This window comes from Myodes glareolus, chromosome 14 (genome assembly GCF_982192425.1).
Source record: "Myodes glareolus chromosome 14, mMyoGla1.1, whole genome shotgun sequence".
NCBI lineage: Eukaryota > Metazoa > Chordata > Mammalia > Rodentia > Cricetidae > Myodes > Myodes glareolus.
The window spans coordinates 23,859,203-23,869,743 of record NC_142039.1 but is presented as its reverse complement, the minus strand read 5'-3'; positions in this window follow the sequence as shown (position 1 = coordinate 23,869,743).

The window sequence follows — 10,541 nt, the reverse complement described above, 5'->3', positions numbered from 1 at the left end:
TGCTGTTCTCAATGTGCATATAAATGAGTGAACAGACAAATAAGTGTTCATTGCAGGTGAGTGCCTTAGGCAAAGCAGTATTCAAGTGTCAAAACGGATTCTCTGGATGTGGCTGGCCCGGAGTCTTTCTGAAAAGCCATTGACAATGACACTGGGACTTGTTTCCTCTGCATATACTGGATTTTTGGGATCCAGTCTGTTTGGATACTCACTTTCCTGGACCTGGAGGGAGGGGGGAGGAACTTGAACTTCCCACAGGGCAGGAAACCCTGACTACTCTTAGGGATGGAGAGGGAGGAGGAGAGGGAGTGGGGGGAGTGGGAGGGTGTTGGGAGGAGGGGCGGAAATGGAAACTTTTATAATTTAATAAACTTTAAAAAAAAACCTGATTTGAAATGGTAACCAAAATTCTTTAAGTAAATGGTATTATTATTATGTGAGTAGCTGAAATTATTATGTAAGTGTTCAAATAAGCCCAAAGAGAATCTCCAAAGGGCAAAGTACAAATAGGATTAACTACATACTTTCTTCCTCCCCAGGCACTGGAGAAGTGTAAAGATTTAGGTTTAACCAAGTCCATTGGGGTGTCCAATTTTAACAACAAACAGCTGGAACTGATTCTGAACAAACCAGGGCTAAAATACAAGCCCACTTGCAATCGGGTGAGCTCTAGTTCACTTTGGCCGCGCCTTACCTTCTGTTCTTCACAAATTTCTTCCTTACCTGATACTTCTCAAATCTCTGTTTTGAACCAACTATTTAGGTTATAGCTATGTTCACTGAGACAGGAAATATCAGTTATGGCTCAGGTTGACTAGAGTGGGAAGAACAAGACAGGGGAAGGCAGTTTGATTGACTAAAATCACTCCTCTTCTTAGAAGGAATACCACTGCTCAGTAACACTCACAATGTGTGCTGTGTTGGAAATCATATAAAATTTTAAAAACAAAAACCTGATTGAAATAAAGAACAGCAAAATTGTCTTGCTGCTGTATTGTTCTTATGGCACCCTACATATTTTGTGTTGGTTTCTTTCCTAAATTTAGATGGAAAATACTTTTTAATAACTTTCAAAATCATAACCTTTGCAGAATTTAAACCTACAAGAGGCACTGAGAATTGGGTAACTATAACTTCCTTCACCTGTACCCATCAACACATTCAAGCAATAATTTCTCTTCTCTGTAAATTTATATTTATATATATAATACATATATTTAATTTTACATAAATATGGATGTATAAATATATAAATGTAACTTATATTTATAATATCAGAAAAGTTATTTTGATAAAGAAGAATAGACATAGATAATGTCTGAGAACATGAGATGATCAAGTGATATGGTTGATCAACTGATCAGGGAAGGATTTTTCTTCAACTCAGTCAAGTATTGGAGAGGAGTTAGACTATGCTCTGTGACTGGGTCGGGGGGGTCTATTCAAAGCTGGATCAAACTCCAGGATGGTAAAGGAAGAAAAATTCAACAAATTTTGATGATGTTAAATCTAGTATTTCATCTAGATTTGAAAATTAATTTGGGAGTTCCTTTTTCCCTGCTTTACCTAAGAGTTGGGATTGATGAGTCTTTCTTTTGTGAAGTGGATCAATGTAGGAATGGAATGGGAAAGGAGGGGGCTGAAATGTACTGTCAAATGTTCTGAGATCTAAACCATCTGGAGGCCAATTGTGAATAAAATTCTTCCCTGAAAGTCACACTTGTTGCTATCCCCCTTATATTTTCAGGTAGAGGGCCAACTCAATGGCTTATTATTTATGTATTTATTTTTCTTTTCTGTGAATCTGTCATTCTTTCTATGTGTTTAGTTTTAAATGACCCCAGAGGACAAGAAAGTGATTGAACAACTCCCCAGAAATTTTTATATGCCAAAATGTCATTGTAAATAATCCCCCTAGACTGCTTTATAGGTTTTTTGCTTTTTGTAACATGGAGGTGAGCCAAGAAGATGTTCTGTAGCATCTAGGAAATGATCAATGTGTAGCTAAGCTTTTGCTTTTGAATGCCTGAATTTATTATATATATATATAATATATCTATTTATATATATATGTAAATATATATAAATATATTATATATATAAATATATATATGATATATATATATGATATATATATATATCAAAGTAAAATTATAAGTAGCATCAGATAGATGATAGATAGATAGATAGATAGATAGATAGATAGATAGATAGATAGATAGATAGATGATAGATGCAAACATGATCAAAGTATGCACTCAAAATATCCAGAAGTTGACAGAGAGAACAACTTTTTAACAACCAGCCTGAGTTCTCAGTGCTGACAGAGCACAGGGTCTACTCAGGTGAGGTGTCTAGGTAAAAGGGCACATGACAGCAGAAAGGTTGTGTCATTAAACAGGATGCTTACAAACTTCCAGCAGAAACCACGAAGTTGAGGCAGTCAGCTATAGTTCCTTGAAACAGGAGGTGCAGGCTGCTTGTCATCTCGACTGCCCAGCTAGCTTACACCAGAAATAATCACACAGAAACTGAATTCATTTAAACACTGCCTGGCCCATTAGCTCTAACTTCTTATTGGCTAATTTTTACATCTTAATTTAACCCATTTCTATTAATCTGTGTATCACTGCGTGATTATGGTTTACCAGCAAGATTCTAACCAGCGAACATCTCAGGCAGGAGATCCGTGGCGTCTCTCACTCTGCCCTTCTTCCCAGCATTCAGCTCTGTCTACTCCACCTACCTAAGTTCTGTCCTATCAACTAGACCAAGGCAGTTTCTTTATTCCTTATCCAATGAAAGCAACACATAAACAGAAGGAATGCCTACACCGGTTCCTAACAGACAGTCTTGAAAAAAGAAGAGTGAGCCCCTAGAGTGGGGATTCTGAGTAGAAAAACCCACAGAAGACAGAGATAACATTATCAAAACAGGTGCTTACAACATCCTGCAGAAACTTGGGAAGGTGTAGATCTACCAGTGAAGAATTGAAGTCAAATTCAAGATTCTATTGAACCAGGGAATCTGGGCTCTGCTTGTTGCTCAAGAGTGACTTTACTGGCCTTCTAAAAAGCTTTCTTTATTCTGGATAGCTCAGAGTTCAAAGGAGGGAGGGAGAAATGATGAAAAACATTCATACTATTTCTTATGACTCTATACACTCAGGAGACAAAACATCTCTCAGCGGCAGGGGAGCTGTCTGAATAATGTCCTTGAGCTCACTAAGTTGCACAGCTGAGAAGGGAGACAACAGATCTTACCCTTGACATTCCTTGGCAGCGGGGAGGCATTCTCCTCTTAGGATCAAACAAAGTGCTATGGGAAAAGAGCTTACGCAGCAGGACAGTATATAAATGTCTGTTACAGGCAGGTCAGAGGGGAAGATGAACTTCTGCCTTCTTTTTTTCCCATGGCAGGCACTTTATACTATGGAAACCTCTCGCTGTTTTCAAAAGCAGATGTTTTTACTCTTGGGCTATTTTACTGCTTTCTTCCTTCCCTGTCAGAGTTTTTTTTCTGGGGTGGGGCATGCATACCAACCCCAGACAAGGGGCCTTGGAGGATACATTGAGACAAAAAATAATTTGGCTCTAAAATGTGGGAAGTTGCTACTCTGCTTCCAGAGACAGCTTTTCAATGAGCTGAAACAACACAAGAGTATTTTAATACCATGTCATTACAGAAGACACACCTGATTTTCAGAATAGGTTTGCAAAAAAAGAAGGTATCCCTTTGGACCTCAGAAATGAAAGAGATATCTTCTGAAGTTCATGACATGCAGTAAGACTCAGGACCACCTCCATTTCAAAACTGCCCAAGCTGGGTCTATAGCTTAGTTGGTACAGTATGTCCCAAGCAACACATAAAACAGGCACAATACCTGAGAATACTATTATTCTCAGCCCCTGGGAGGTGTAAAAAGAAGGATCAGAAGTTTAAGGTCATCTTTGATTACACATTGAGTTCAAGTTATACACAGAATACATGTGACCTTGTCCCCCCAAAAGGAAAAAGTTGCATTGCTGTGAACTGATGATAAAAAATGCACTATGAACTTTGACCAAAATAAATAGGTTCAAGGTTCACCTACCCATTAAACATAGAGAGCAGACAATCTATAGATCATGATATATTAAGAGGCCCATAAAAATGCTTTCTCATTAATGTACATTAAAATCAGGAGAAATAAAAGAGAATTCAATAATAATGAGCATACAGCAAAGTGTCAAGTATAGTCTAGCTTTGTTTATCCTAAAGCAGTATAACATGTACTTCTAATAATCTTTGTGGAAGATGAACTCTCAAAGGTGATATGAATAAGTCCTAGGGAAAACATAATTCTCTTTCAGCTTCCTCTTCTCTGTGTCCATTGGCATTTGCCCTGAGCCAGTCTTTTTCCAAGCTACATCTATTGTTCCAAAACATATCCATTCCTGACTTTCATTTTCCTATCACATTCCTATTTCTTTAGCTACATAGTCTTACAGACTTGAAATATAGGAAATTATGAAATGGGGCTAGCAAAATGGCTCAGTGGATATAGAAACTTAACCATGCAAGCTCAACAACCCGAGCTCAATCCCTGGAAAGTGGAAGGAGAGACCTGACTCTATAAAGCTGTCCATCAACCTCCACAGGCATGTCTTGGCACACACATAATAATAGTAAAATTCTAAGAAGAAAATGGTAAAATCAGGTGATCCACAACCTTAGACAAGGTTGTCCCATCTTGTGTCCCATCGCATTTAGCAAGACAGGGTTCACTGAAGTTTCCCTGGATTCTCAAATCATGATTGTCTTCATTTTGTCTATCAGAAGTGTAACTCGTGAACAAACAAGTGTTTCTTCTCTTTCAGTGTGGTGGATCACCGTTACTATCCATATTCAGAAGAGTGTTGAGAACGAACTGTTAAACATTACAGAGACTCTCCTCCCTCCAGACAATGTGTATCTGTATTTGGTGGAGCGGTTGAGAAGCAGGATTCCTGCCTCCAGGTGCTTGACTATTGTCAGAAAACTATGAACGTCAAATGATGACATTTGTTTTTCCTGGTGATTAAAAAAAACCCCACAAATTACAGAGAATTTATAAAATAAAAGGAAATGCTTGTTGTAGCTTCTTTGATTTTTATGAAATTTCATTGCTGTATTTTTATTTACAAAATATTAAAATAAATTTCAACACCTGGATAATATACTTCTAAGATGTATTTTGTTTACATTTTGAACATTATTCCAGAATTTTAGACCACTTTTCTGATTGCAAAGAAATGGGTCTTATTAACTTATTTCTTAGTTATCAAAGCAGGTTTGGCAATGGCATGCACTCTTTTTTCCCCCAGTGAAACTTTGTTGCATCTCCTAACTGCCTGTAACTCCAGCTCAGGACATCTAAGTCCCTCTTTTGGCCTCTTTGGTTGCATGAATTCATGTACACTGCCCTGCCACTCCCCAAGACATACACAAAATTGAAAAGTAAAAATATAACTTAAAAAAAGAAATCAATAGGTATCTATTAGAAAACAATTCTGCCTGGTCACATATAGTTTTTTTTCTTTAAAATTTTACTCTCTGAAGTTTTGTTTATTTTTTTCCTTTTCTGTTTTCTTTGAGTTTTTCTAGTTACTTATTTATCTTGTTCTCTATATTTATTTTTTTAAAAGTCAGTTCTTTGAGAATTTTATGTGCATTGTGCTCAGACTTACCCTCACCTCTTCCCAGACCCATTCCCCTTTCCTCCCCATTCAACTTTGTGTCCTAAAAAAAATAACCAAATAAATCAACCAGGCAACCAAACAAACAACCAAACAAACAAAAAAACTCTCATGATCAATTTGTGATGGAAAAATAAACTTGGATGTGTGGACTTCCACTGGAGTGTGGTCAGCATATAAAGGGATACACACTTAGAAGAAACTGTCACTCTTCTAGCACTAACAATTGACATGTGTTCTATGCCTAGGGGTAGGAATATATGAGTATCTGCCTGCAAGGATTTCCTATGTTGTTTCAACATGTGACAAGTGGAGGAAATGACTGTCTTTCACTCCACATTTATTCAAGAATTTTGTATAATGAACAGTTTTGGTGTGTAGAGACAGTAGCTCCCTGAAAGGAAATAAGATGCATGTCTAAGGAAATAAACAGCCAACCTTCTTCTTGTTAAAGAGGCAGTTATGGTTACTATCCATTACAAACAATATGGGTTCCCAATACTCAAAGTTTTTTTGTTTTATTCAACCTACTGAATGTTCATATGCCACTGAATTGTTTCACTTCATGTTCTGGAAATGAGAAATGCAGAAACCAATGCATAAGTGACCTTAGTCTGGCTACAGATATTTGATGTAGGAGGGTCATCTGTCTATTTGTTACTTTCATTGGTTAATAAAGAAACTGCCTTGGATTTTGATAGGACAGCAGCTTAGATAGGTGAATAGACAGAACAGAATGCTGGGAGAAAGAGGCAGAGGCAGGCAGAGGCAGAGAGCCACTGCCACGAAGTTGCAGGGTCAGACATGTTGAATCTTTCCTGGTAAGCCACGAGCTCGTGGTGACATACAGATTATTAGAAATGGGTTGAATCAATATGTGAAAGTTAGCCAATAAGGGGCTGGAGACAATGGGCCAGGCAGTGTTTAAAAGAATATAGTTTCTGTATAATTATTTCGGGGGCAAAGCTAGCCAGGCGGCCAGGAGCTGGGTGGGACGAAAAGCAGCCCGCAGCTCCTTCTACAGATATTGTCATGAGTAATAAACTCTCACTTTTCCCCTAATACAGAAGTTTTATCAGACTTTCTACCACCATGTACAAAACATTTCAAGCTTGTTTATTACTTTGCAAGTAAGATTAAAATCTCAGATCTTCCATATTCTTGACAGTTACTTGAAGAAAATGCAGGAGGAGGAAGAATGGATAGTTGGGGTAGAGTGGGAGTATTAGGTGCTAATTCTTTCCTACCTTTCTTATTTTCTTTCTTCCTTTTCTTTTTGAAACAGGGTCCCCTTACAAAGCTATGGTTGTTCTAGAACTCACTACATAGTTCTAGAACATAGAATTTGTGGCTGGACTCAAACTCACAGAGACCTGTCTGTCTCTGCTTTCTGAGCACTGGGTTAAAGGTGTGAGAAAATATACTCTATTTTCTTTCTTTTAACACAATATTTTTTCATTGCTATTGTATATGTTTATCAGGTTAGGCATATATATAATAATATAATATAATATATAATATTAAACCAGATCTCTTTCTCTCTCCCCCCACACATATATATTCTCAAACACTTAGCATTTCTTTTTTAAAATTGTTTTTATTAAGCTATATATTTTTCTCTGCCTCCCTCCCTTTCTCTCCCCTCCCCTCGACCCTCTCCCATAATCCCTATGCTCCCAATTTACTCAGGAGATCTTGTCTTTTTCTACTTCCCATGTAGGTTATATTCATGTATGTCTCTTTTAGGATCCCCATTGTTGTCTAGGTTCTCTGAGATTGTGAATTGTAGGCTGGTTTTCCTTTGCTTTATGTCTAAAAGCCACCTATGAGTGAGTACATGTTATATTTTTCTTTCTGGGTCTGAGTTACCTCATTCAATATGATGTTTTCTAGCTCCATCCATTTGCCCGCAAATTTCAAGATATAATTTTTTTTCTGATGTGTAGTACTCCACTATGCAAATACACAACATTTTCCTTACCCTTTATTTGGTTGAGGGGCATTTAAATTGTTTCCAGTTTCTGGCTATAATAAATAATATTACTGTGAACATAGTTGAGTACATGTCCTTGTGGCATGATTGAGCATTCTTTGGGTATCTACCCAAAAGTGGTATTGCTCGATCTTGAGAAAGGTTGTTTCCTAATTTTCTGAGAAATCACCATACTGATTTCCAAAGTAGCTCTAATAGTTTGCACTCCCACCAGCGATGGAAAAGCGTTCCCTTTACCCCACTTTACTCCAGCATAAGTTGTCATCAGTATTTTTGATCTTGGCCATTCTTACAGGTGTAAGATCAAATCTCAGAGTTGTTTTGATTTGCATTTCTCTGATGGCTAAGGATGATGAGAATTTCCTTAAGTGTCTTTCAGTCATTTTAGATTCATCTGTTCAGAATTCTCTGTTTGGGACTGTTCCCCATTTTTATTGGATTATTTGTTCTTTTGATGACCAATTTCTTGATTTCTTTGTATATTTTGGAGATCAGCCCTCTGTCCGATGTGGGGTTTGTGAAGATCTTCTCCCATTCTGTAGGCTGTCGTTTGGGTTTGTTGACCATGTCCTTTACTTTACAGAAGCATTTCAGTTTCAAGAGATCCCATTTATTAATTGTTTCTATTAGTATCTGTGCTATTGGGGTTATATTTAGGAAGTGTTTTCCTGTGCCAATGCATTCAAGTTAATACAATATTTTTATTAATTATTTGGAAGTGTCACAATGAATATTATATATTGTGATAATATTTAACTATTCTACTTCCCATAACCCCTCCTATATGTATACCAACCCCTCCCAATTTGCTGTATTCTTCTTTATTCTTAATTTAAAAAGGAGCTCAGTTTGTGCTTCCCATATACTCAGCATGACTAACTCACTTACCAGGTGCCACACACTTAAATGAAAACTAACCCTCCCTCCTGAAACAGTCGTCAGCTATCAATGTTTCTCAACTAAGGGTGGGTGTGACTTTTCAAAAGGTTGAACAACAATGATGCTATTTAAACTTAATAAATAGTATTTATTATATTCACCAGACCCTAGTGAATCCTTAAGCTTTCATGTCCTGTATCAAGTTGGAAACCACCTCTATGATATGTTTTAAAGGCTGCTGCAATCCTGTCTTATGTTACCCACTACTTGAGTTACTCCTTTTATTATCACAATTTAGATTACTCTTCAGAATATTATGTCAGCACCTTTCATTGTTCATGCTAAGTTACTTGTCTTATTGCCCAGAGCAAGGGCTACACAACTGACATCATAAATTGCTTACAATCCCATTTTACTTACTTTACAATCCCATCCTATATACGTTCCTTTCCTGAGTTGTACTTTATCTAGTCTCTCAGATGCTTTGAAGGAACCTCTATAATCATGTAGCACACACAGTTCATTACTCAAGGAGACATGCCAATCTATGCCACATAATGAAAGACAGCCATGCTTGTATCTCCCGCCACAGACTTGTGACCTTTAGATGAAGCAGTCTTGGTTGTGGGTCTTTTCATCTATTCATGGACTGTGATTGCTAGGGTAGCAAGCAATTCTGCCATTCCATACCACCAAGAGAAGGGGTGGCTGTACCCGTATCACCTCTGAGGGTGCTCCACTCAGTTGTGTGTGTCATCATCATCACACAGGTGAAACAATGCTGGTTTTTTTTCTCTGAATATAATAGAGAAAGAAGTCTTGAAGAAAAGACTGGTTACTAAGAATGTCCTTACAAAAAAAAAAAAATAGAAGAGATGTCCTTCCTAACTGCTGTGTAAATCTCAGCATAGAATATAGAAAATATGGAAAAATACAAGCAGTAAGAAAAGGAAATTAGGCCTGAGCCAGGACCTGTGAGGGTCTGGGCATGAGTCTGGGACCTCTGGGAACAGGCAGGAACCAGAGATCTATGTGGGTCCAAGGGTGAGTCTGGGACCTCTGAGGGCATAGGCCTGAGTCAGAACCTCTGTGGGTTGAACTGTCAGTCTGGGACATCAAAGAGGGTAGGCAGGAACCAGAAACCTCTGCCAGTCTGAGTGTGAATCTGGAACCTCTGAAGGAGTAGGCCTGAGCCAGGTCCTCTGTGGGTCTGGGTGCACCCGAGTCTGGAAACTCTGAGGGAGTAGATTAGAGCCAGAGACTTTTGCAGGACCAGCTCCAAGCCAGGGACCTCTGCAGGAGTGGTTACAGACCAGGGTTCACAGAAACAGGTCAGAGGTCTCGTCCTATGCCAGAATGGGCCTGAGGCGATGAACTCTAGGGAAGCAGGTCTGAGTCAGCGACCTTGGGCTGGAACAGGCCTGAGGCAACAAATTCCACAGGAGGAGGACTGAGCCTGCCACCTGGGCCAGAGCAGGCCTGAGGCAGTGAATTCCAGAAGAACAGGAGGGGTTTCAGACCATGGTCATTTGTGGAAGCAGGACTGGATCAGCAACCTAAGCTAGAACAGGCCTGAGGCGATGAGTTCCACAGGAGTGAGACTAAACCAGCTACGTAGGCCAGAGTGGGCCTGATAAAACGAGCTCCACAGAAGCAGGAGTGGATCCAGACCAGGGACATTTGCCGAGGCAGGACTGAGCCAGGCAACCTGGGCCAGAGCAGACTTGAGACCGCGAGCTCCACAGGAGCAGGTACCGGGGAGCAACCGCTGAGTGAGTAGGCCAGAAACAGAGACTGTTACAGGTCCAGGAGTGAATCTGGGACCTTCAAGGGAGTAGACCTAAGCTAGGGCCCCTGTGAGTCCAGGCGTGAGTCTAGGACTTCCGAGGAACTAGGTCTAAGCCAGGACCTCTACTGGTCTGGGTGTGAGTTTAGGACCTCTGAGGGAATAG